At 47.1% G+C, this 27,357-nt stretch overlaps 1 long non-coding RNA gene across 1 annotated transcript in view; it reads right to left on the minus strand.

Annotated features, from left to right (window-relative positions):
- Positions 1–734: 734 nt before the first annotated feature.
- The window catches only part of LOC140633361 (uncharacterized), a 35,181-nt gene continuing 8,558 nt past the window's right edge, over positions 735–27,357 (minus strand). The window contains exons 2-5 of the long non-coding RNA XR_012030976.1: positions 14,279–14,395; positions 8,261–10,208; positions 4,656–4,822; positions 735–935 (exon numbers count right to left, since the gene is read on the minus strand). This is a non-coding gene — a long non-coding RNA (uncharacterized lncRNA). The remainder of the gene's footprint in view (positions 936–4,655; positions 4,823–8,260; positions 10,209–14,278; positions 14,396–27,357) is intronic.

Here is a 27,357-nt window from a genome sequence, read left to right on the forward strand (position 1 = left end):
CACCCATCTGCAAGGACCCACGAAGGTCTCCAGTGCCCAGGACCTCCCTTGTCGGCTCTTGTTCTCCTAACTCAATCTTTCCTGTGCAGCACCTCATCCTCTGAGTGCTGCAAAGCCCCCCTCCAACCCCTCTTCTTCTGCTGGAGTGCAGTCACTAGGCATAAGGTCTCGTAGGACAGGATTCCTGTGCTTCGTCTGAATATCTTGTGGGAAGGGCCTGGTTTCCAGGGAGAAGGGCACCCACCACTCAGGGTCCATCATACCCTCTCCTACCTCCAGTCCAATGGCATTCCTAGTGTCTCACTGTCATGTGGCCACAAATGCAGTCACCGCAGCCCCCCTTCCCGCTCCACTACAACTTCCTGGCCTGTTACAGATCTTAACTTGACTCACCTGCCACATTCTGTTTCTACTAACCAACCCCCCGGTTCCCCTTCTCCAGAGCAACACATTTCTCCCACTCGGTCCTATCCAACGAGATCATTAAGGATTTTCAGTGTAGGTAACACTCATCTATCTTGGCAAAGGGTACCCATTAAGATGTAAATGAGCAAGGAGAAATCTATGACTTATTTGAAAGTTATAAACGTCTGACCTCTGTTCATCATTGGTGGGAATGCATGTGGGGACAGGGAGTTTTAACCCCTCTTGATCACTTTGAACTTACGAACAAACGGATCATGGGCAGCTTGTTTGTAAGTAGAGGCGTGTCGGTAGGATTAAGTGGATCAGTAACAGGTTGAACAACTTTACTTAGAGATATGGGCTGGTAGTCCCACGTCAATCTAAAACAGGGTCTTGGGCAGCCGGGGTGGCTCAGCGGTTTAGCACTGCCTTCGGCCCATGGCGTGATGCTGGAAACCCGGGATCCAGTCCCGCGTCGGGCTCCCCGCATGGAGCCTGCTTCTCCCTCTGCTGTGTCTTTGCCTCTCTCTCTGATAAATAAATAAAATTTAAAATAAAACAGGGTCTTTAGTGTTTGATTAGTCTCCACTTCTACCCTGTTCGAGCCTCTCCAATTGTGAAGGGATGAGAAAATCAGGGTTAAAGATTGTGTTTAAGAATCGGGGTTTTGGTGACACTGGGTGGCTCAGTGGTTGAGCATCTACCTTAGACTCAGGTTGTGATCCTGGGATCCCAGGATGGAGTCCCACATCGGTTTCCTTGTGGGGAACCTGCTTCTCCCTCTGCCTGTGTGTCTACCCCTCCCTCTATGTCTCTTATGAATAAATAAATAAAATCTTAAAAAAAAAAAAGATTGCTTTGGCTATTCAGGATCTTAAAAAAAAAAGAAGAAGAAGAAGAAGAATCAGGGCTCTGCGGCACCTGATTGGCTGAGTCAGTTAAGCATCTGCCTTTGGCTCAGGTGGGGATCCCAGGGTCTTGGGCTCCCTGCTCAGTGGGGAGTCATTTGTCCCTCCTCCTCGGCCCCTCCCCCCACTCGTGTTCTCTCTCATTCTCACTTTCTCAAAGAAATAAATAAAATCTTTAAAACACACACACACACACACACACACAGTGGGAGATACAGACCTCAGTAAAATCAGGCAACCCAGAGGAACCTGCTGATACCCAGCAATCCACCGAAAGAGACTCGGTGATCATTTTGACCATTTCATGACCTTTCACGATCATCCCAAACAATAAGAGGAAACTTAATCATCATAAAGCAACCTGAGTTTTTGTGCAGGGCCCAAGAGCCAGTAGAGAGTGCAAAAGGTTGCAGCTTAGCAGGAGTGTGTGTGGGAATGGTGTAGGAGTTGAAATCAGTATTATATTCCGGTTAATGACGCTGCTCACCGCAGAGTCTGCTCAGGTTTCTCTTTCCCTCTCCCTCTCCCTCGTCCCTCCCCACTATGAATAAATAAATCTTAAAAAAAAAAAAAAAGAGGTACACTGATGGATTTTTTTTTTTAAGATTTTATTAATTGGGATGCCTGGGGCTGCTCAGAGGTTGAGCGCCTGCCTTCGGCTCAGGTCGTCATCCCAGGGTCCTGGGATTGAGTCCCGCATCGGGCTCCCTGCATGGAGCCTGCTTCTCCCTCTGCCTGTGTCTCTGCTTCTCTCTGTGTGTCTCTCAGGAATAAATAAAGAAAATATTTTTTAAAAAACTTTTTTAAATTAAAAAACGATTTTATTTATGAGAGCAAGAGAGAGAGAGCGACTCAGGCAGGAGAAGCAGGCTCCCACAGGGAGCCTGATGCAGGACTTGATCCCAGGACCCGGGGACCATACCCTGAGCTGCAGGTAGACACTCAACCACTGAGCCACCCAGGTGCCCCTCGACTGCACTTCTCACATCTCCTTTCTGGAACCAGCAGCAGCCTGCTGCCCCAGGCTGCTCCTAGGACTCTGGCCACACCGCCGTGTGGAAGTAACACGGGCGACAGCCTGCAAGCTCCCACTTCACTGTTGCCTGCACAACCATCCTGTCACGTGGGCTATGCCCCTGTGCTGTTGATAAACACACAGCAGTGTAAGGAAATTGAATAATATCCCCAAGGTCCCAACACCACTGAGTGTGGAGCCAGGATTCAAATTCCAGCCCTTCTGACTCGGCCCGGACGCCCTTCCTGCAGACACTACAGAGCATCTTCTTATTTTGCACTGAAACTAACAGAAGTCTTATGTTTTCTTTAAAGCACTGCCCTTATTCAAATTTCTTTTTTAAAAAAATCACTCCATTAAGGGATCCCTGGGTGGCTCAGCGATTTAACGCCTGCCTTCGGCACAGGGCATGATCCTGGGGACTGGGGATCGAGTCTGGTGTTGGGCTCCCTGCATGGAGCCTGCTTCTCCCTTTGCCTGTGTCTCTGCCTCTCTCTCTCTCTGTCTCTCATGAATAAATAAATAAAATCTTTTTTTAAAAACTCCATTAAAAAATTCACATTTGGACACCCTGAGACAGGAATGCAAACCCTCTTGCACACAGATGAGACATGTCGCCTTTACAAAACTTCCTCATCAAAACTCCTCTTTCTCTGATTCACATTGTGAACCACCACTGCCATATAAAACTAAGGATGGAGGGGAGCCTGGGGGCTCAGTTGGTTGAATGTCCAACTCTTGGTTTTGGCTCAGGTCATGATCTCAGAGTTGTTAGATCGAGCCCCATGTCGGCTTGGAGCTCAGCCAGGAGTCTGCTTGAGGGTCTCTTTCTCTCTCTCTCTTCCCCTCTCACTATGCCCCTCCCCTCACCCAGGAGCATACTCTCTCTCTCTTAAATGAATAAATAAATCTTAAAAAAAAAACACACACACACAAATCTAAGGATGGAAAAACATTCATTAATTGCTTCAGGATGCATTTGCCATCATACTCCCAAGAGTCTTCTTTTCTCCTCTTCTGTTCCCAGACTTTCTCCCCATTTCTGTTTCTAAAGGTTTTCTTTTAAACGCTGCCAAGACTTTGAGGGGATCCATTCACTTTTGTTCGTTCCCTCCAACAGCTTCCCTGGCACAGTCTTCCATCTTTGGACTCTGAAGAAGCCCACAGAGTGATGGCAGATTGGGAAGTACTGCTCCTTCCCTTAGACCACAGCATCCTCAAATTTTCCTAAAGGATGATACGTTTATGTCCTTCCCTAGCTCTTCTCTGCCATGACCTTACATGGAGAACATACATTCACCTTTAATTACTCAAAAAAATTAGTGGGCACTGTGGTGGCTCAATCAGTTAAGTGTCTGCCTTTGGCTCGGGTCATGATCTCGGGGTCCTGGGATCGAGTCCTGTGTCCGGCTCCCTGCTCAGCGGGCAGTCTGCTTCTCCCTCTCCCTCTGCAGCCCCACTGCTCACTCTCTCTCTCCCAAATAACTAAATATTTTTTTACAAATTAGTAAACAATTCAAGGGGTGCAAAGGGTGAACCTGCCTGCCCTGGTCACTCAGTCTCCTACACACAGGCTACCACTGTCACCGGTTTCTTGCAGCTCAGGGACTGTGGATATCATTTGCCAATTCAAACAAGAAAGGTCTGTGTGAGTGGTTTACTTTACCCTGTCGTTTTAAGCTACTTACAAGAAAATCCAAACATTCAGCTCAGCACACTTGAATTGCTATTCAACCTTCCACCTCCACCGAAATGACATGTCCTTCTGGAAGCCTTTCCTGTTCTATCTAGCCTGTATCGGGTGATCCCCTTTCATGCCCAGGACACCAGGTACTTACCCTATCGTCTATCCTGTGTATCAGAGCGGAAGTAGCCTGTGTGTCTGCTTCTTACTGGGGACAGAGGCCAGCAGAGTACCTGGCACACAGACTGCCTTCAGGAAATATGTGCTGAAACAAAGTATTATCTGAATATCTACGTATATTCTGAATGATGCACTAATCCTGGGAATGGAAAGGTAAATAAAGCATAATATCGATCCTAAACTTCCTGGCATCTTCATATAATTTACAAAAAAAAAAAAAGAGAGAGAGAGAGAAGAAGAAGAAGAAGAAGAAGAAGAAGAAGAAGAAGAAGGAGATCCACTTCTATTCGTCCAACTCTGAATGTAGGTTCACTTGGCAACACAAACAGCATTTCTCATTTGCATAATCTGTCCCTCCTCTTAGTGTTACAAAATGTCCCAGAGTCTCCCTTTATTGTAAAAATGTGGCCTCCGATTCCCGTTAACCTGCATTGGCCTAAGTGGCAAAGGCTGAAGGTTTTACCTCGTGTTGTTCGCAGATAAGGTCTTGAGAGACTCAGAAGCAGCAGCATGGATGGACGCTCCGAGGGTCCAGGCAGAAAAGTGGGAGAGAAGCTCAGCGAGGTGCCACCCGGGTTGTCCACCAGCCACCAGGCCTCGGGCAGACTGGAAAAGAGCGCTGAGCCTCTCCTATGTGACAGGGACAGACAGAGACCAACGGGGACCACAGCTCTCCACGCCGTCACCCCGGGGGTTTGCAGAAGCATTCACTGAGCTACGGAATGCAAGTGTCCCTATACTATGTGACACGTGAGAGGGCTCAGTCCTGATGGGAGGAGTAGTCATTCCTGTGCTGTGATGCCACTTTTGATACTCATCATTTTAAAAGGATTTTAAAACTTAAAGCTCTCTTGACCATGAAATCTTGCTTACGTAAAATGGAGTGCATGCTGTGCAATGGCCTTGAGCCCAAATCACCTTATCCCAACAGAATGTTTCTCATGCCCAAAATGACAAGGTTGGGCTAGAAGGTCTACAGACTCCCAAGAGACAAAGCAAGCACATGTGATGGCTGACCTTGGTTGGATTCTTATCAAAAAAAAAAAAAAGGAAAAACAACTGAAACTATTCTTGGCATTGCTGATATGATGGCTCATTAGCTACTATGGAATTATTACCAGTTTTCTTAGGGGATGGTGGTTTGGTGGGCATGGAGGGGAATGTCCTTACTCTGCGGAAAAACATACCGAAGCATCATGATGTCTGCACATGTTTCAGAGAAAGAATATCTCAGTGTATGTGAAAGAGAGATTGAGGGAAAGAGAGTATATAGACTGTTTTTTTTTTTTTTTTTTTTTAAAAAAACCACCCAGGGGCACCTGGGTGGCTCACTCGGTTAAGCATCTGCCTTCAGCTCAGGTCATGATCCTGGGGTCTGTGGAGGCCAAGAAAAATTAAGGCCATTCCACCTCAAGTTTAGCATTAGCACAAGTACAGCCATCTTAGGCCCCTGTGAATAAGAGCTGAACTTTACAGGAAAAACTGCAGAATGTCCTTGGCAGGGAATCCCATATCAGAAAGACAACAGAGCCCACCCCCGTGGTAGAAAGTCCCATATTAGAATGAGAACAGAGCTCAATGCCCTTGAAAGCCCCATATCAGAATGTAAACAGAACTTGAGAAATTCCTCCACCCCTTCTGAAAATCCCCTAGACCAGCCTATAAAAAACCCAGCTGTAACCCACTTCGGGGTCCAAGTCCCTGCTCCGCTGTGTCGGGTATACTTGGACCCAGGCTCGAGCTTGCTAATAAACCCTCGTGTGCTTGCATCGGTGTCGGCTCCTTGGTGGTTTCTCGGATTCGCAATCTTGGGCACAACAGGTCCTGGGATGGAGCCTGCCGCCCGCCCACATCCGGCTCCCTGCTCAGTGGGGAGCCTGCTTCTTCCTCTCCCTGTGCCCCTCTCCCTCTTCCGCCCTGCTCTCTCTTGCTTGCTCTCTCTCCCTCTTGGATAAATAAATATATATTTTAAAAATTATCTCTGAATTCCCTTTTGGCTATCATTTCAAATTTCTAAGAATGCCTCAAAACCTTATGACCAAATATTGAAAATTATTATTTTTTTAAATCAACAGTAAGTCTAGCTGAACAAAAAACACATTCTTCATCTTCCTTCTTACCTTTCAAGCTCTAATCTCGGCCTTTAAAGTCTAAATATTGGGGCAGCCAGGGTGGCTCAGCGGTTTAGCGCCGCCTTTGGCCCAGGGCACAATCCCAGAGTCCCCGGATCGAGTCCCACATCGGGCTCCCTGCACGGAGCCTGCTTCTCCCTCTGCCTGTGTCTCTGCCTCTCTGTCTCTGTGTCTCTCATGAATAAATAAATAAAATCTTTAAAAAAATAAAATAAAGTCTAATATTGTGTCCCGTCTGCTTCATCTTAAGAAAGCCTTGAAACTTGAGCATACTAAAAATTGTATCTTTACAAAATTCTTTTCATCCGTTTTTATTTATCCTAATTTTTATCTGCATTGTGACTCTCTTCCCTTCCCTCCACGGGCCTTCCTGCTTCAGGCTTTGATTAGGACCTGCCTGGCCTTCTGCTTTAGATTTTATTCTTGAACTTGTGTGTTTGTCTCCATTTGATCTTTCACATTCAACATTTACACAAATTTCCCTTTTTCTTCCTCGCCGTCAATATTTTCCTGCTGATTTGTGTCTCCTGTTCTGGGCAGTAATTCGGCTCTCTGATTTGCCCTGCCCACACCCCACTTACTACCTCTCCATCTTTTTCACTATCTCCTAGTCGCCTAGACTCCGTGGGGGGGGGGGGGTCCTGCAGGGTGGGGGCTGCCAGGAGCGCAGAGCTACCTCTGCGGCTTCCTTTGTTCCATGCGGCTCTGAGCGCCTTCTCTCATCAGCCACGGTTTTATGTAAAACGGAAGTGTGTGTGTGCGTGTGTGTACACACACTTCTGTGCACGTGCACTTGCATATACATGCCGTGTGCACATGCATGCACGTACACATAGAGCACTGACACACTTGGAACACACACGGGAAGGCCATGGCAGAGAGAATTTGCTCTCCCAGAGTAGGAAAATGGAGCCTGCCTGGAAATCGTCCTCCACCGTCCTCTCCAACCTCGTCGTCTTTTTTTTTTTTTTTTTTTTTAAGGAGCTAATTTGGTTGAGGAAGCGCTTTGGGAGAAGCAAGGCCGGCCCACCTCCACCCGCGGACCCGAGGTTGCCTCGCTCCCAGCACCCAGCACCCTGCACCCCGGACCCGCTGTGAGCCAGCCCATCGCCCCCCCGCCCCGCCCATCTCCCCTCTCTGCCCGCCCCGCCCATCTCCCCACTCTGCCCCGCCCCTGCCTTGCCCATCATCCCTCTGCCCCGCCCCCGCCCCGCCCATCTCCCCCTCTGCCCCGCCCCGCCCACCTCCCCTGTGCCCCGCCCCGCCCACCTCCCCTCTGCCCCGCCCCTGCCTTGCCCATCATCCCTCTTCCCCGCCCCCGCCCCGCCCATCTCCCCCCTCTGCCCCGCCCACCTCCCCTGTGCCCCGCCCACCTCCCCTCACCCACCCGCCCCTCCAATCTCCCCTCTCTGCTCCGCCCCTGCCTTGCCCATCATCCCTCTTCCCCGCCCCGCCCATCTCCCCCTCTGCCCCGCCCCTCCTCACCCGCCCCGCCCATTTCCCCTGTGTCCCGCCCCGCCCACCTCCCCTCACCCACCCGCCCCTCCAATCTCCCCTCTGCCCCGCCCCCACCCGCTCGCCCCGCCCATCTCCCCCTCTCCCGCCCACCTCCCCTCACCCACCCGCCCTTCGAATCTCCCCTCTGCCCCGTCCCCTCCCGCTCGCCCCGCCCATCAACCTCTCTGTCCCGCCCACCTCCCCTCTCCCACCCGCCTCTCCAATCTCCCCTCTGCCCCGCCCCCTCCCGCTCGCCCCGCCCATCTCCCCGCCTCTGCCCCGCCCACCAACCTCTCTGCCCGCCCACCTCCCCTCCCCCACCCGCCCCTCCAATCACCCCTCTGCCCCGCCCCCTCCCGCTCGCCCCGCCCACCTCCCCCCCTCCCGCCCCGCCCCGCCCCCTCGCCCCGGCCACGCCCAGGGCTTCCTGTCGTCCCACCTTCTCTCGGGTTCACAGAACCGTTGAGCGATAATCCTCTTCTATTTTCCTGAACTTCTGAACTCCTCCGGAGTCTGACCTCCGGGCTTTGGCCGCCGGCCTTGGATTCCTTTATCTGCCCTTGGCCTGGCCGCGACTTCGGCGCGCGGCGCGTGAGAACAGCCAGTTTGCCCGGATTCTCGCCGCTGACCACAAGGACGCGCCACGCTGCATTTTTCTTTTTTCCCTCCCCCTTTTGCTCCTTCCTTTCCAGCTGACCAAACTTTTCCTATTCGTGTGTGTGTGTGTGTGTGTGTGTGTTATTCCTGAACCAGTGCTCTTTTTTTTTTTTTCCTTTCTGCACTGTGTCCTCCGTGGTGTGAGCCACCTCGGGAGGTGGGGAGGCCGGGGAGGTGGGGGAACACGACCCCTACGGACTGACCCCGGAGCAAACGGGCCCATCTCCGAGATGGTCAGAGGTGGTCAGAGGTGGCATCTCAGCATCTCAGCACCGGGCCGGGGCCGCGGACCTCCCGCAGCCTGCACGGCCGGCCTGGTCAGCTTCAGGCTCTGCAGCGACGGGTAACCTCGCTCTGCTCTGCCCTGGGAAGGATGGTCCCAGCATCTCCCTGCTGGCATCGCAGTGGCCTCGGAGCCACACTAAAATAGCAACCTTTGGTAACCATGTTATTTCTCATTTAATCTTTTTTTTTTTTTTTTAAGATTTTATTTATTAGTTCATGACAGAGAGAGGCAGAGACACAGGCAGAGGGAAAAGCAGGCTCCATGCAGGGAGCCCGATGCGGGACTCAATCCTGGCTCTCCAGGATCACACCCTGGGCCAAAGACGGCACTAAACCGCTGGGCCACCAGGGCTACCCTTATTTCTCATTTAAGACGTAAAACACAATTTGTTTCTTGTCCTGCCTGCTACTGCGCAATTGAGATATTAAATCAGAGGCCCCCACTAAGATCCCTAAATATCTCTTTAAGCTTTTCTTATTTGGGGCACCTGGGTGCCTCCGTGGTTGAGCACCTGCCTTCGGCCCAGGGCGTGGTCCTGGAGTCCCGGGATTGAGTCCCACATGGGGCTCCCTGCATGGAGCCTGCTTCTCCACCTTCCTGTGTCTCTGCCTCTCTCTCTCTGTGTGTCTCTCATGAATAAATAAATAAAATCTTTTAAAATAAACAAAGTTTTCTTATTCGAGTTGAGTTGACACACAGTGTTGCATTCGTTTCAGGTGAACAAGGCAGTGATTCATCTTCTCTATACGATGCCCAGATATTTTTTAAGATGTGTCATGTACTGTCCTTCTCCCGAGGCTTAATAACACACTTACTCTGGGAAACTAAAATTTCACCCACATGTCTTTGGGGATTACAGTCAAGAGACTTTGTCATCTACATTCACTAAACAAAATTCCTGCCTTGGAATATTTTTCTGATGAGATACATCCTTTCTGAAGGACCAGATAGTCCACTCTTTTCAAATCAGTCAATAGTTTGCATTAAGATTCTTTTACATTGGTGAGCTTCCTTGCGTCTTACGGAAAATGAAAGAAACTAACAAAGTTACCACTTTGTGCTTCTGATGATTTTCAGGAAACTTCTCAGCAAACACGTTTTCGGTTCTTCTTCCAAGCCCCACCTCACCATCTGCCTGTTTCTACTCCCTTTTGCAATCTGAGTCTGTGACTAAAACTCCTTAGAAAAAAGCTGTTCCCTGCTAATTCCTGTTAACATGTCCTCAGCCAATGAGTCAACAGGTATTTACTAAACAACTCTAGTGGACAGCCATCAGAAAAATAGCTTTGGCAAATTCTTACAATACCGAGGCATTGAATCAAGCTGTGAGGAGGCACAGTGGCAAAATGCAGAGCACCCCTCAGGGTTGTCCATCCATGTTGTAAGGTACATGGTATAAGGGAGGAAAAACTTCTTCTACACTCTGAAGTTCGTTCATGAGGGCCTGCAAATTAAACCACCAAAAGACATATTAACAGGAGAAAAGGCACACAATATTTATTAATATTCTTTCATGGGAATTCACAGAAAGAAGCAAAACTCAAAGAGGTGGTTAGACTTGGAGGCGTATATACCATTTTAACAAAGGAAAGGGGGTTTGGGCTTCAAAGGATGATAAATTATAGGGAAGTGACTAGGATATATATGGGGGAACAGATGGAAGATAAGTGTTACTTTAGTAACATCTGATTATACAGACTCATCTCAGTGCTGACTCTCTGTCTCCAGTGGTAAGTTGCTCTCCTCTTCCTGGTACAAGAGGAAATTTATGCTCTGCTTTTAGGCAGATAAGGGGAGGCCAGAGAACCCTTCCTGCATCTGTTGATCCACAATTGCCATCAGTCCAAAATAGTCCTTATTCCAAAGTAGCATATTTTGGAGTGGGATATCCTGATTCTTCAATGGCATCACCAGTATGTGCAACCAATGCTGACATTTTTCTATTGGCACCTTATAGTGGGAAGTGTTGTTCTTTTTTTTAAGATTTTATTTATTCATTCATGATAGACACACAGAGAGAGAGAGAGAGAGAGAGAGGCAGAGACACAGGCAGAGGGAGAAGCAGGCCCCATGCCGGGAGCCCGATGCGGGACTCGATCCCAGGACTCTAGGACCGTGCCCTGGGCCAAAGGCAGGCACTAAACCACTGAGCCACCCAGGGATCCCCTGTTTTTTTTTTTTAATTGAAGTATAATTAACATGTAATATTAAATTAGTTTCAAGTGTACAATAGAGTGGTTCAACAATTATATACATTATAGAATGCTCACCACAATAGTGTATCATGCCATCACAACAGCTAGTATCAAAAAGAAAAGAAATAACAAGTGTTGGAGAGGATGTTGGGAAAAGGAAACCACCGTACACTCTTGGTGGGAATGTAAATAGGGGTGACCACCAGGATCAACAATGTGAAGTTTCCTCAAAAAACTAAAGATAGCTCAGGTGCTGGTCTGGCTCACTCGGTAGTGTGTAGGACTCTCAATCTTGGGGTTGGGAGTTCAAGCCCCACAATAGGGGTAGAGTTTACTAAATAAATAAATAAATAAATAAACGGAGCATAAGGGAAAAAAAAAGAAACAAAACAAAACCTTGAAGATACTTGGGTGGCTCAGTGGTTGAGCATCTGCCTTTGGCTCAGGTCGTGATCCTGGGGTATCTGGGATCGAGTCCCACATCGGGCTCCCCAAAGGGAGTCTGTTTCTCCCTCTGCCTATATCTCTGCCTCTCTGTGTGTGTGTCTCACATGTGTCACATGAGAGACACATTTTATTTATTTATTTATTTTTAAATAAATAAAATCTTAAAAAAAAAAAAAAAAAAGAAAACCCTAAAGATAGAAGTACCATCCTACCCAGTAATTTTACTACTGGGTGCCCACCTCAAGAAAATGAAAACACTAATTCAGAAAGATATAGGTTCTCTTTGGTTTACTGCAGCTTTATTTACAATACCCAAGATATGAAATCAAACCAAGTTTTCATCGATAGATGAATGGATAAAGATGCGACATATATATACATATATCTAAATATATAATGGAGTATCACTCAGCCACTAAAAAGAATAAAATCTTGTCATTTGCGACAACCTGGACAGACTTACGGGGTATTATGCTAGGTGAAATAAGCCAGATTAGGAAAGACAAATAGTCTTTGATTTCACTTATAAGGGAGAAGTGCTTTTTGATTATTAGTCATATTTTTCAGTTGAGTAAACCATGGCTTTGAGAGTTCATCCCTTTGTTTCTCTGACCTGACCTCCAAAGGACTCCATTCGACTACCTTGTGTAGTTCTACATCTCCACTTTCTTCCCTTCGCACTTCATTCACGTAGCTGCCACTGCTTTAAAAAAATCTACTCTGCTCCTTCCCTTCCTACTGAGGGTCCCTTGGTTTCTCCCATTACCCCTGAGAAAGAGTAAAAGAAACCGAAGAAGAGGGCACCTGGGTGGCTCAGTTGGTGAAGCGTCTGCCTTGGCCTCAGGCCATGATCCTAGGGTCCTGGGATGGAACCCCGAGTTGGGCTCCCTGCTCAGCAGGGAGTCTGTTTATCCCTCTCTCTGCTCACTGTTCATGCTCACTCTCTCTGTCTCTCATTTTTTTCATGAGAGACACACAGAGAGAGGCAGACATACAGGCAGAGGGAGAAACAGACTCCCTGTGGGGAGCCCAATGCAGGACTTGATCCCAGGACCCCAGGATCACAACCTGAACCCAAGGCAGACACTCAACCATTGAGCCACCCAGCCACCCCAAATAAATAAATTAAATCTTAAAAAGAAAAGAAATGAAAGAAGAGACCCAAAGGTAGCTCAACTCTTGCCCCCGGCGTCCAGAACCTGTAACCTTGGCTCTCCAGATGCCCATGTCTGGGGGTTCAATCACAAGCTAGCTTTTGTGACTACTTCCTGTGTGAGGTCTCAAGGGTCCCTCCGAATCTAAACCCTCGTCCTCACTGCCTGGGGGGGCGCTCCTGATGACGGTTCAGCTGACTTGTCACATACACTGGAGGTTTTCCCCAAATGTCTCTAGATGCAGAAATCTGAGCACTTCTGGGCAGAAGTAAACTAAGGACCCATGGAATCACATATTTTTGGAGTTGGAAAGGCCCCAGAGCAGAGCATTTTTCCCCACTGTGACGCCGGCCGTGGGGGGGTTCTACTGGTGAGGGCAGCAGGGAGGTTGGCCCTTCACGACAGTGGTCCATGGCATGCCGCAGACAGGAATCAAATCCATTCAGAGGCTTTAATCATATTTGTCTATTCTCTTCTGCCAATAATCCCTGATAGTGCCCAGATGTCATGATATTATTTGAGTGGAATTAAACTGGACCGGCTTCCATTATCTGATTAATTAGAGTCGGCTTCGACTACAGTGACTAATAGGTCCAATCCTGTTAGTGCAACATTCTGCCCAACGGGCTGTGGTTACATAACATGGCGAAGGGCTGGTAGAGACGGTTGGTCTCTCTGTTTCTGGAAAAGTAAGTAATGAATTTTAATTTTGCTTAAAAATATATATGTATTAGCAGGGCAACTCAACAGAGTTGAGTTCAGCCATGAAAAGGAATGAAGAACATCCCACCACATGGATGACCCTCAAAACATTATGCCAAGTGAAAAGAAGTCAGATACAAAAGGTCCCATAACTGTATGACTCCACTTATAGGAAACGCTCAGAATAGGGGACTCCACAGAGAGGGTCAGCAGATGGATGGTTCCCAGGGGCTGGGAGGAGGGGGGAATGGGGAGTGACTGCTTATTTAAGTGGTGGAATTTCTTTTGGGGGTAATAAAAATGTTTTGGAATTAGACAGAGGTAGTGTATGCACAGCACTGAGAATGTCCTGAATGCTACTGAATTGTTTACTTTAAAATGGTTAGCTGGGGCAGCCCGGTGGCTCAGTGGTTTAGCGCCCCCAGGGCGTGATCCTGGAGACCCGGGATCGAGTCCCACGGCGGGCTCCCTGCATGGAGCCTGCTTCTCCCTCTGCCTGTGTCTGTGCCCCTCTCTCTGTGTCTCTCATGAGTAAATAAATAAAATCTTTAAAAATAAAATAAAATGGTTAGCTGTATGTTACATGAATTTTACTTGGATTAAAACACACAGAGAGAGGGGTCCCTGGCTGGTTCAGTCGGTGGAGCATGCAACTCTGGATCTTGGTCTTGAATGTGAGCCCCACGTTGGGTGTAGAGATTACTTAAAAATAAAATATTAAAAAAGAGAGAGACACACACACACAGGCCCAGAGAGAAGGAGCAAGAGCCAATCTCCAGGTTGCATGGATCACATTTGGCCAGCAATCCACATGCCCAAAGTTAGAGGTCTACACCCATACCTGTACACCTTATTGATGAGGGGGATGAGCAGCAGAGAGTGTATATCTGTCAGGGTCATACAGTTGAGCTTAGAACCCTGGCTTCCCCATGTCAGGGCTTTCCCTTTCCACTACTTTTACCAAGAGAATAACTATTTCAGGGGATCCCTAGGTGGCTCAGCGGTTTAGAGCCTACCTTCGGCCCAGGGCACGATCCTGGGGTCCCACGTCGGGCTCCCTGCATGGAGCCTGCTTCTCCCTCTGCCTGTGTCTCTGCCTCTCTCTAGGTCTCTTGTGAATAAATGAATGGAGTCTTTAAAAAAAAGAGAGAGAGAGAATAATTGTTTCAGTCCTTGAGATCATGGCTTCAGTAACCACTTACTGAGCGCCTACTACATGCCAGACACTGCAACTCAGTTCACTTGAGATCACAGGTAGCTTAACCAGCCCTTGTCTCCCCGGCGTAGAGTTATCTCGTTGGTCCCCTGCTAACAACCAGTTCTAATTTTGATCTGTAATTTTGTGTTAGTTCTCTAATAGGTCCAAGTGGCTTAGAATTTGAAAGTGTTGCTGTATCATTTAAAAGTGTTTTATGTGTGTGTGTTTTTAAAATAATCAGAAGACTACTGAGAGTAAATACATATTTGGGGCACCTGAGTGGCCCAATCAGATAGATACGCATCTGCCTTGGGCTCAGGTCATGATCTCAGGGTCCTGGAATTGAGCCCCACATCGGCTTCCTCAGCCTCTCCATCTACCCTTCCCCCCACCCCACTCATGCTCTTTCTCTCTCTCTCAAATAAATAAATAAATAAAATCTTTTAAAAAAATACTTATGGGGACTCCTGGGTGGCACAGGGGTTGAGGGTCTGCCTTTGGCTCAGGGCGTGATCTTGGAATCCCGGGATCGAGTCCCACTTGGGGCTCCCTGCATGGAGCCTGCTTCTCTCTCTGCTTGTGTCTCTGTCTCTCTCTGTGTCTCTCAAGAATAAATAAATAAAATATTTTAAAAATAAATAAATACATACATACATATGTACATACAGTGCAGTATATAAATTTTCTCTCCCTTACAATTTTCTTAATATCACTTTCTGTTCTCTAGCTTGCTTTATTGTAAGAATATAGCATATAACACATATAGGATACAAAATACATATTGATCAACTGTGTATGATATTGGTAAGGCTTCCGATGAACCGTAGACTGTTAGTAGTTAAGTTTTGAGGGAGTCATGGGACGTCTGGGTGACTCAGTGGTTGAGCGTCTGCTTTTGGCCCAAGGTGTGACCCTGGGGTCCTGGGACTTGGTTCCCCCACAGGGAGCCTGCTTCTCCCTCTGCCTATGTTTCTGCCTTTCTCTGTATGTCTCTCATGATAAATAAACAAAATCTAAAAAAAAAAAAAAAAAAAAAAAAAAAAGCTAAGATCTAAAAGGTAAGTACACTGAAAGAGGTGACGTAGCTTAAAAATAATCCTAAACATAAGCAACCAAGTAAAATAGATAATTCAGGCTTCCTCAAAATTTAAAACTCCTGTGCTTCAAAGGAGCCATCGGGGAAGCAAAAAGAAAATTCACGGGATGGGAAAAAGTATTTGCAAATCTTGTACCTGATATGGGTCTAATATTCAGAATACACAAATCACTCTGAACACCGAGAAGGCAAATAACCCAGCCGAGAACTGAGCAAAGGGGTTTGAAGAGATGTTTCTCCCAAGAAGATAGGCAATGCAATAAACACATAAAAAGACATTCAACATCATCAGTTACTATGGAAATGCAAATAACAACCCGGAGAGCCCACTGCCTGCTCCTGAGGACACCAGCAGCCCAAAGATGATAACCAGTGTGGGTGGGGAGTGAGGATGCAGAGAATGGAGCCTGCTCCTCCGTTGTTGGGGGAAATGTAAAATGCAGTGGGCCCTTCGGAGAAAGATTCCTCAAAAAGTTAAACGTGGTGTTACCATAGGACCCAGAAATTCCATCCCAAACCGTATAACCAAGAGAGATGAAAAAGTAGGTCCACGCAGCAACGTGTACAGAAAGACATGCTCACAGCAGCAAGGAGGGTGACAGTTAATGGGTACGAGGTTTCTTTCTGGGGTAACAAAAATATTCTGGAACTACATAGGGGTGATGGTGGTACGATCTTGCAATATACTAAAAAAGCACTTTAGGGGCGCCCGGGTGTCTCAGGTCATGATCTGGGGGCCCTGGGATCCAGCCCCCCATCAGGCTCCTTCTCCCTCTGCCCCTCCCTCTGCTCATGCTCTCTCTCCTGCCCCCTCTCAAATAAATTTTTTTTAAAAGATTTCATTTATTTATTCATGAGAGACACAGAGAGAGAGGGGGGCAGAGACACAGGCAGAGGGAGAAGCAGGCCCCATGCAGGAGCCCGATGTGGGACTCGATCCCCGGTCTCCAGGATCACGCCCTGGGCAGAAGGCAGATGCTCAACCACTGAGTCACCTGGGCGTCCCTCTCTCAAATAAATTAATAAAATCTTGTTTATAAAAAAAAGCACTTTAAAGAATTGAATTTTTAGGATACATGTATGATATCTAAAAACAACAACCCCCAAACCTAAGGCATAAATGACCCTTCTCAGCTTCTGAGAGCAAAGCTAGCTGAGAAGGAAGGGGTGAGGCTGGAACAGCAGGCCCCGGGAGTCCCGGGCAGGCGGCCCCAGGAGCATGGGGGGCACCCACCCTGACCTACCTACCCTCCCTCTTTCTCTGCAGGTCATTTTTTCAGCTCCCACAGTAGAAAGAAAGTAACTTCACCCGCAGGAGGGAAAGTAACCCCACCAACACTCTTGGCTGTGGAAGTTGTTTCAGACACCAAAAAACACACAAGTGACTTTCAGAAAGTGCAATCAACAAAATATGTATGTATTTTTCTCCACAGCAAAGGAAGGGAAAGGATAATGAGAAATCCTGGCTTCAGGAAGTGCTTACTTGCCAAAAGAATTATCGAAAGCATGTGGTCCCCGCTCAGTTCCCTGGATCTACGCACAAGTCACAAGACGACAGAGCGAAGCTGTGCGTGTTTACATGAAACAGGTTCCTCCGAGCCTGGCAGATGTTTGCTGCCTTCCAAGAGGGGCAATCGGAGAGCAGGTTTGGTTTCGGGGCGCTGCCCACTTGAGGAAGTAACTCAGCAAGTTACTTAAGGAGCATCCTGGGGGGGGGGGGTCACCTGGGTGGCTGGTTGAGCACCTGCCTTTGGCTCAGGTAGTGACCCCGCAGGGAGCCTGCTTCTCCCTCTGTCTGTGTCTCTGCCTCTCTCTGTGTGTCTCTCATGGATAAATAAGTAAAATGTAAAAAATAATAATAATAAATTAAATAAATAAAAATTCTTTTTTAAAAAAAGAGCATCCTAAAAAAATTTTTTTAAATAATAAAAATAAAAAAGGAGCATCCTCGGGAGATTTGCTGGCTTGGATCAGGTGTCTGAACCTGAGCAAAATAATGACACACCTTCTTTCCTAACAAAAGGAGATGCCCCTTTAGTAACCCTAGAGGAGGCCTCGGCTCTTAGATTGTTAACAGACCGTGGAACCTGCGAAGTACTTGAGGGGAAAAGCAAACAGCCTCTGGCTGGGCTCCGAGGTAGGTGTGGGCATTCTGCAAAAGGCCTGGGCTGCTCGTTCCACGGCCATTATCCTCCCGACAGCCACCAGAGCCAGCACAGAAAGTTCTAGAGAAGCCCTGCTGACTTGAGTTCATGATGCAATTATGTGGCACCTGCTGAAGAACCACACCCATCAGTAGGGGGGATCCTAAAGCGTTTCTCCAGAGGCTCCTGAGAGCAAGTAGCAGAGCAGGTCGTGGAGGGGGAGGGGACACCGAATACTTCAGGTCTGTCACTTTTTCTGTCTCTGGGAATCCGGCCCAAAGGTGAGACAAAGGTGGAGGCCGGTCGGGGCAGGGAGTGAAGAGTGTCTGCACGCGGACACAGCAAAAAGTTTGGGAACCAGAAAATTGGGATGAGACGGGGAGCCACGATGATCTGGTGCTGAAGAGCTTGACGAGTAGTTGCTGATACTCTACAGGATTTGCAGATTTAAAGGAAAAAAAATCGCCCAACGCCTCACGGCCTCAACCTGTAGACACCCAGAAGCAGCGAGGCAGGAGCTGAAACTAGAAGCCAGGGGCTCCTGGGTGGCTCAGCGGCTGGGAGGCTGCCCCGGGCTCAGGGCAGTCCCGGGATCGAGTCCCCGCAGGGAGCCTGCTTCTCCCTCTGCCTGTGTCTCTGCCTCTCTGTGTGTCCCCCCTTTAATGAATAAATAAAATCTAAGAAAGAAAGAAAGAAAGAAAGAAAGAAAGAAAGAAAGAAAGAAAGAAAGAAAGAAAGAAAGGAAGGAAGAAAAGGAAGAAAAGGAAGGAAGGGGCTAGAAGCCAAAGCAGCAAACACATAGGAGACTATCCTGCCTCCTGGCCTCCAACAGGAGCGCCTCGGCCCGTCTCCACCTGGGGCATCATGAGAAGGGCAGTGGCAAGGGTCTCTCATCTTAGTTTAAGTCATTGTCATTTAGCACTCCCCCCTCCCCCCCCAGGCTCTCTTCCAAGATCTTGGCCTTTCAGTTAACCTGAATGTGTCTTCAATTCTTTTTCCATCACCTTTCCCTGTAACCTCCTGGTGGTGTGTCTGCTTTCCGTGGGGTTCCCTCCAGGCCTGGGTCCTCTGAGCCCCAGATGTCCAGCACGGCAGCCCCGGGCCACGCACAGCCACCAAGCCTCCGGGACTAAGACGTAGCTAATCCACAGGGAGGTGTGCTCTCGGTGTGAAATACACCCCCCGTGTCAAAGATGAAGATGATAGATAGATGATAGATAGATAGATAGATAGATAGAGAGATAGATGATAGATTTTTTTTAAGATTTTATTTATTCGAGAAACAGAGAGAGAGGCAGAGACACAGGCAGAGGGAGAAGCAGGCCCCATGCAGGGAGCCCTACGTGGGACTCAATCCTGGGTCTCCAGGATCAGGCCCTGGGCTGAAGGCGGTGCTAAACCGCTGAGCCACCTGGGCTGCCTGACACTTATATTTTTAAGATATTGGTGACGCTTTGAAATGATACTATTTTGAGTATATTGGGTTTGATAAAATATATTATTAAAGTTAATTTAATCTGTTCCTTTTTCCTCTTTTATTTTTATTAAGATTGATTGATTTTTAGAGAGAGAGAGAGAGCATGGGGGGAAGATGCAGAGGCAGAGAGAGAGAGAAAGAGAATCTCAAGCAGGCCCCATGCTAGGCATGAAGCCCGATGTGGGGCTTGATCCCAGGACCCAGAGATCATGACCTGAGCTGAAATCAAGAGTTGGATGCTCAATCGACTGAGCCACCCAGGCGCCCCTCTTTTTACTTTTATAACGTGGCTTGCTAGAAAATCTAAAACTGCATCTGTGGCTTGTATTCTGTTTCTGCGGGACACAGCTACTATGAGCTATGAGCACACTGCAGAGCATTACGAATCTGTAAGAGACCGTAGCAGGCAGGGTCTCCAAACCATAGGCGAGCACAAAACCGTTCCCCACGTAACATCTTGTTCTTGTTATATATTTATTCTCTTTTGTGCTTTTCCACTTTTTCATTCCTAATAGGTGGAAGTTTGCTGAGATGCTTAGTTTAGTTTGGTTACATCTGCATGCGAGGGACCCACCAGGCCCCTTCCCTTAACTTTACATTGTAGGCCCACTGTGAAGTACAGACCGGTTTCCATTTGCAGAAATGAGAACAAGACTCCTTTGCAAAAAGCTTTGAGATTTTCAGATTGCAGGGCCAAGGCCCGGCACCCCCCACATCCCTGAATGTTTGAGGATGTCTGGCCACGACTTAATTCCTATCGTTTTCAGGATACAGAGAAGGGAACACAGGCAGCTCCTCCTCCCCCCAAGGGGCCGACCTCACTCCAGCAAGGAGCATCCTGACACAGAACATGAGGTTGTGCTGCCTCCTGCTGGCCATAGTGGGACACTGCACAAACCCACAGGTAGGAAAACTGAAATTCAGTGCTTCGTTAATAGACTCCCTCTAAAGGGGGAAAAAATATCTTTTAAATATATCTGCAGTCCCCAGACTGAAAAGCACAATTCTAACTCATGCAGATGAAGAAGCTCAAACAGCAACCGAGACTTAAATTCTAGAAGGTGCCTTCAGTTTCCGTGGGAGACTCTGCAAGGCAGAGCTCAGGATCGTGCACCTTGCATGCTTCCCACGGTAAGTCTTGCAGTAATGATGACCTTTTGTCACGGCGTCTCTGTACTTAATTTTGGTGCTGTTTATTGCTCTGTTCTTACAGAAACATACTCTTGCCCTGGCTCTGTGAAATGGAACTTATTTCTCTTCTTTGCCCCTAAGCCTTTCTGGCACCCCCAACCCCAGGTTAGGGGAGGAGGTCTGTGCCTGGTCTCAGCGTGTCCACATTCACAGCATCCGGTATCCCCTCCTCCCCAGACTCTGCCCACCTCCACCCCTGCACCTCTTCCCAAGCTGACTCAGCCTCTCTGTCCTCCCGGCGACCCCACCGCCTGTCCTTAGCTCTGTCGCCTTATTTGTAGGTTGCCTCTCTCACCCTCTAGACCTCAAGCAATTTGAGGACAGACCATGTCTTAGGTATTTCTGAATGATACACATATTTATATCACTGGAATTTAAAAATATGCTCAGCATTATTAAAGGCTTCAACTTGACTAAGATGTTTGAATCAAAGGTTTTCTGACCTAATAAGACATATTCCTAAACTGGAATACCAGATAGAATGTGAAAGATAAATGACAGTTACAGAAGCTGATCAAACCCTCTACTAGGCGAACACAAAGGAAGAAGCAATTGCCTCCAGCTAGGGAAGGAGGAAATGGCATTTGAGACTGATCTGAAATGATAAGCTATGTCTGTGGGGATGGGGTGGGGGTGGGGATGGAGTTGTCACATGTGGAAACTCTTCCAGAAAGAAGAAATACAAATAAAATAAAATACAAGCCTCTGGGACAGGAAAGCGCGAGTATCTTCTATGAGGAAGGACTGCTGTCTTTCCAGAGACAAAGGAGATTTTGGGGGAGACAGAAGGGCAGATGGGGCCAGGTTCCTGAGGGTCTTAAAAGCCAAGCTAAGGAGGCTAGTAGGATATTTTGGCCAGGCAGGGACTGGTGCTGGGGGTGGTGTTCAGAGAGGGTCTGTGGGCTGGTGGAGCACAGAAGCCCCTGGACCCAGGTGTCCAGCAGCATTCTACTTTTCCATGGGAGCTGTAGCACTTCTGGGAAACTCCTGGGTGTTCTCCTCGCCTCAGAGATGGTGGAAGCAGGCAGCAACCTCTTCATTCTAGAAGAACAAGGGTTCTCCAAGTGTGCCCAAGCGCCACAGTCACCTGGAGGGCTCACTGAAGCACAGACTATTGGGCCCCACCTCCGAAGCACCTGAGTTGGGGGGCAGCCCCCAAATTTGCATTTCCAATAACTTTCCAGGTGAGACCAGCCTTTGAAAGCCATTGTCCAAGAACATCTCTCGGAGGAAAATGCTAAGTGTAGAACCCGATGCCCTTCAAAACGAAGTACCCAGCTCGCAGCAAAGTGCCTGAGACATAAAAGGCCTTTCAGAAATACAGAGATAAGATCTGTTAATAAACAACTGCCCCGGAGGATAGCAGGATAGATAGAGCCCCATTTTATGTGCGTTCATGGGAGGAAGGATTTGCTTCTATCTTCAGACAGAACAATACAGAGACTAGTGCAATAGACCTTCATTTTGTATACACATTTTCATGACTTTCCTTAGATTTGTTTAATGAAATAAAATGTCACGTATAGAGTCCAAGCGTAGTCACCAACTCAGTCTTTCTCCTCCTCTCTCCCTCCCAGAAGCCAGCCCGTCTTAGATCTGATATGATCCTTTCTTCAAGTGTTTATGATGCATACACATATTCGGTAAGCATGTAGTAGTAGTAGTAGTAGTTGATCTTTTTAAATGTCATGAATGCATCCCGCAATGCATTTCATGGTGCACTTGTTCTGTTCATTATGTTTTTTTTTATTGTGGTAAAATATACATAACATAAAATTTACTTCTTAAACTATTTTTAAGCATACAGTTCAATGGCTTTAACTACTCATTTATGTTGATCCCATTAGAATTGTCTTAATAATTTATTTTTTTGGTTTTTTTGTTTTAATAATTTAAACTGCTATATAATATTCCATGATCCAATATGCAACATCTATTTTTCCACCCCCATTTTGACAGAAGTTTTTAAAAAGATTTATATTTTTTATTTTAGAGAGACACAGAGAGACAGAGAGAGTGTACGAGGGGAGGGGCAGAGGGAGAAGGACTGAGAAACTCAGGCAGACTCTGTGCTGAGTGAGGAGCCCGAGGTGGGGCTTGATCTCATGGCCTGAGATCACGACCGAAGTAGAAACCAAGAGTCAGCAGCTCAACCACCAACTGGGCCGTCAGGCACCCCCCTTTAGATAGAAATTTAAATTATTCCCAATTTTTGGCTCTTATAAATACCCTTGTATAGGTCTCTTTGTGCATATACCCACTCGCTAGAGGATTTAATGAGTCAGAAGATACATGCACCTTCCGACTTTACTACGGAGCATCCAATTCTCTCCAAAATGGCTTCACTAATTTCTGTTCCTGCCATCAGCATCAGACAGCACCAAGTCCCCCACATTCCTGACCTCACGTGATCTTGCTAATTTTTGCCAATCTAGTAGCTATACAAGGGTATCTTGTTTTAATTTGCATTCTGCTGATTACTTGGTGAAGTTGCGCATCTTCTCGTGTATTAGCAACTTAGATGTCCTCTTTTGTGAATTCCGCATTCAGATCTTTATCATTTCTCTTCTGTCAGATTTTTTTCCTTATTGATTTGTGTGAGTTCTTCACATATTCTGGAAGGTGTTCCTTCGTTGATTACGAGTTACAAATATTTATTTCCAGTCTGTAACTAGTCTTTCACTTGGTTTAAGTATTTTTTCTTTATTATACAGATGTTTTAAATATTAATATAGCCAAACTTACTGATATTTTTCTTTATTATATGTGCTTTTTGTCTCATTTAAAAAAACTCCTTCTTGGGGTGCCTGGGCTGGCTCAGTCGGTAGAGCATGAAACTCTTGATCTCTGGGTTGTGAGTTCAAGATCCACACTGGGCATAGAGATTACTTAAAAATAAAATAAAATAAAAAAAGACAGAAATCCTTCTTGCTCAGAAAACATAAACTCTGATATTTCCTTTTATAAGTGAAAAGATTTACTTTTCTGGGATGCCTGGGTGGCTCAGCAGTCAAGCGTCTGCCTTTGGCTCAGGTCATGATCCCAGGGTCCCGGGATCGAGTCCCACATCAGGCTTCATGCATGGAGCCTGCTTTTCCCTCTGCCTATGTCTCTACCTCTCTCTCTGTGTCTCTCATGAATAAATAAATAAAATATATTTTTTTTAAAGATTCACTTTTCCTCAATAAATCTTGTAATTACCTTGCAACTTGCACCATTATATTGCATTGGTTTTGTGTATGTGAAAAGCATTAATTTGATAAATACATACATTTCCATTATACCACTCCTACTTAGAATTTTTGGCATTTTTAAGCTTTCAAGTTAAAGCTCAAGCAACGGAAGACACCCTGGCCTCTATGCTCTCGACTTCTGCAGGCCTCTGGTATTCACCTGCCCCATTTCAAGAGTGAGGATGAGTATCTGGCACTGAGCAACGAGTCATAATAACTGGGCTTGCTTTGTGGGACATATAAGCACCTTGGACATGTCCAGGAAGTTCGGAAAGCGAGGCGCTGCAAAAGACAGGGCTTCCAGGGATCCCTGGGTGGCGCAGCGGTTTGGCGCCTGCCTTTGGCCCAGGGCGCGATCCTGGAGACCCTGGATCGAATCCCATGTCGGGCTCCCGGTGCATGGAGCCTGCTTCTCCTTCTGCCTATGTCTCTGCCTCTCTCTCTCTCTCTCTCTGTGTGTGACTATCATAAATAAATAAAAATTAAAAAAAAAAAAAAAAAGACAGGGCTTCCTTAGCTGAGCGGGGTCTCAGCATCTTGACACTGAGGGTAACAGTGGGGCTGATGAGGACGTCACCACTGGCCAAGCAGGGCTACTTGCATTAAAAGATGTAGGCCTGCCTCCCCAGGCAGTGGGGGGGCCCTCTAGGTTTTCAGGCTGGGGGGTGGCATTACCTGTGCTATAGGATGGAACTGGGGAGATGTGTTACAGGGTTGGGACAAGAGAATGGAAGCGGCTAGAGACTTAGCGGCTCTCACAAAATACCATAGACTGTGGGCTGAAACAACAAACATTTTCTCCCAGTTCTAGAGGCTGGGAAGTCCAACATCAAGATGCCAGCAGATAGAAGCCACCCTTGTCAGGTGTAGACATTTGCTGTGTCTTTCCGAGGCAGAGAGAGTAAGAGGGCTCTGGTCTCTTTCCCTTCTTTTATTTTTAGTTAGTTTAGTTGTTTTTTTAAGAATTTATTTATTTGTTTGTTTATTTATTTATTTAACAGAGATAGAGTCTGAAAGCCCAAGTAGGGGAGCAGCAGAGACAGAGGGAGCAGGCTCAGTAGGGAGTCCGATGTGGGGCTCGATCCCAGGACCCAGGGATCATGACCAGAAGCCTAATCAGCTGAGCCTCCCAGGGCCCTGGTCTCTTCTGCTTCTTCTAAGGGCACTGATCACATCATGGGGCCCCACCTTCATGACCTCATCTCAACCAAATTGAAGCCCTCCCAAAGGCCCCACTTCCCACCACCACAGGAGGGAGCATCTTGGAAGGTAACAAAGATCCAGTCCAGAGACCACTGCAAGCCATTTAGGCAAATGAAACATGAATTTACGAAGAATCAGTGGAGAAGGACAAAAGTGAATGGATTCGAACAATATTCCGAGAAGTACGGATCCAGGGGAAGCCAGACTGAGCAGAGGAAATCACCACCAACAAAACCTCATGGGTGCACCTCCCCATCAAATGAATCACAGAATCTCCAGGCCAAAAAGGTCCTCAGTGCTTTTCTAGTACAACCACCCACGTGTGGCAGACGCTTGCCAAGCATCAAAATGGAAACATTCCCACTCCCTCTGGTGAAAGAGCAGGATACCACGAAGGAAATTTGAGCGGAGGAGGGCCAAACCTGAACACCATCCAAAACCAGACATGCTCCCTATATTCCAGATGTGGGTGCTCTGAAGGGAGTTAAAATAAAAACAACAGTTGCCTCTGCCATTATTTCTTTACTATTTTTTTAAAAGACTTTATTTATTTATTTATGAGAGGCAGAGACACAGGCGGAGGGAGAAGCAGGCTCCACGCAGGGAGCCCAACGTGGGACTCGATCCCGGGACCCCAGGATCATGCCCTGGGCTGAAGGCGGCACTAAACCACTGAGCCACCCGGGCTGTCCAATTTTTTTACTATTTTTCATCTTGGATCCTAAGTTCAAGTCTGGAGGCCCCAAGGCCACGTCCATTCCTGAGCACATGCCCAGCACGTCGCTAACACAGAGTGCCCGGTAAGGACAGTCACCGTCGGGGTAGGAGGAACTCAGTTTGTAAGTATTTTCCCAAGTGACCTTTGGCCAGAGGAGATAATTAGGGAAGATGGTGCATTTGGGGACAAAGGGTAAAAGTCTACCTTGGATGGAGCATTGTGAACAGACTGTGAATGAATAGCCTGCTCTCCTGCTTGAGGAACAGTGACTTCTGGTTAATTTAGGTGTTAGCTCTGGGCCCCACTTGAATTGAACCAATTCCGAGAATAGGAGACAGACAGGAAGCCTGGGACGTGTATCCACACACTCGGGCCTTCTCCACCTCGCTCTTCCTCTCTCTCCCTTCCTCTCCTGCGCCCAGCACATATGAAGGAGAATCTGGCTTCTGACAACCATCACTCATTACAATACGATCCTGAGCGGAGGAGAGAAGAGAGCCAGTGACATGTGATGCAGAAAAATGGGAAGAGATGTGCCCAAACCCAGGTAATCAAGATTCTTCTTTCCTTATGTTGCGGAATCCCTGCCGGACAGGAGGCTGGATGTGATAGAAGTGGTTGGGATAGGTTACCTGATAAGAAAGCAGGAGCAGGGTCTTTTTTTTTTTTTTTTTTTCCTTAAAAGATCTCTACACCCAACACGGGGCTTGAACTCATGACCCCAAGAACAAGAGTGGCATGCTTCACCAACTGAGCCAGCCAGGCGTCCCCAGAGCAGCTTTTCTTAAAAGAGAGAATTGAGGGAGCCTGGGTGGCTCAGTGGGTTAAGCATCTGCCTTTGGCTCGGGTCATGATCTCAGGGTCCGGGGATCGAACCTCACATGGGACTCCCTGCTCAGTGGGGAAGCCTGCTTCTCCCTCTGCTGCTCCTCCTGCTTGTGCTCTCTGGCTCGCTCTCTCTCTGTCAAATAAATAAATGAAATCTTTATAAAATTTTTGAAAAGAGAGAATTGAATGTTTGAGGAAAGAACTGGATAAACAATCAAGAGGGTACATCTGGGACTCAAGATTTAGGAGGGGGGTGGTCTACGCATTTTTTGAAATTAGATGCAAAACTTCACTCATTTTAAGCAGTGGAGACAGGAAAAGAGAAGGGTGGACCATGCAATAAAAGAAAATAAGCCGTTCCCCACCCCACCCCAGTGTTGTCATTCATGCATAAGAAAAATGGAAAACTCAATAATTTTGTAGCCTTAGATAATCTCAGGGTGCAAACAATGAAATCTTCACTTTACAGCACCGAATTAGTCCTCTGTGCTTGAGAGAAACAGTATTTGCCAGGGAAACAACCATGGCCTAGTGGGATCTTAGGGAATGTGGCTACATTTTGGGGGGTGTAGAGGCAGAATTTTGAAAACTGCCTCTCTGTGTGTGTGTCTCTCATGAATAAATAAATAAAATCTTTAAAAAATGGTACCTACTTCATTGGGTTGTTACAGGACTGAATGAATAAATACATGCAGAGCTCTAAGAAGAAGGCTGGCGGCACACGGCTTCTGTTTGATTGATTAAAGATTTTATGTATTTATTTGAGAGAGAGAATATGCAGCGGAGAGGGGCTGAAGGAAAGAGGGAGAGAGAGAAACAGAGAGGCAGACTCCCTGTAGAGCAGGGATACTCATGCAGGGTTGGATCCCAGGCCCCCAGGATCGTGACCGAAGAAGACGCTTATCTGACCCAGGTTGTTTTAAAGATTTTTATTTATTTATTTATTTATTTATTTATTTATTTATTTATTTATTTATTTATTATTCATTCGTTCGTTCGTTCGTTCG

Source organism: Canis lupus, chromosome 5 (assembly GCF_048164855.1).
Source record: "Canis lupus baileyi chromosome 5, mCanLup2.hap1, whole genome shotgun sequence".
NCBI lineage: Eukaryota > Metazoa > Chordata > Mammalia > Carnivora > Canidae > Canis > Canis lupus.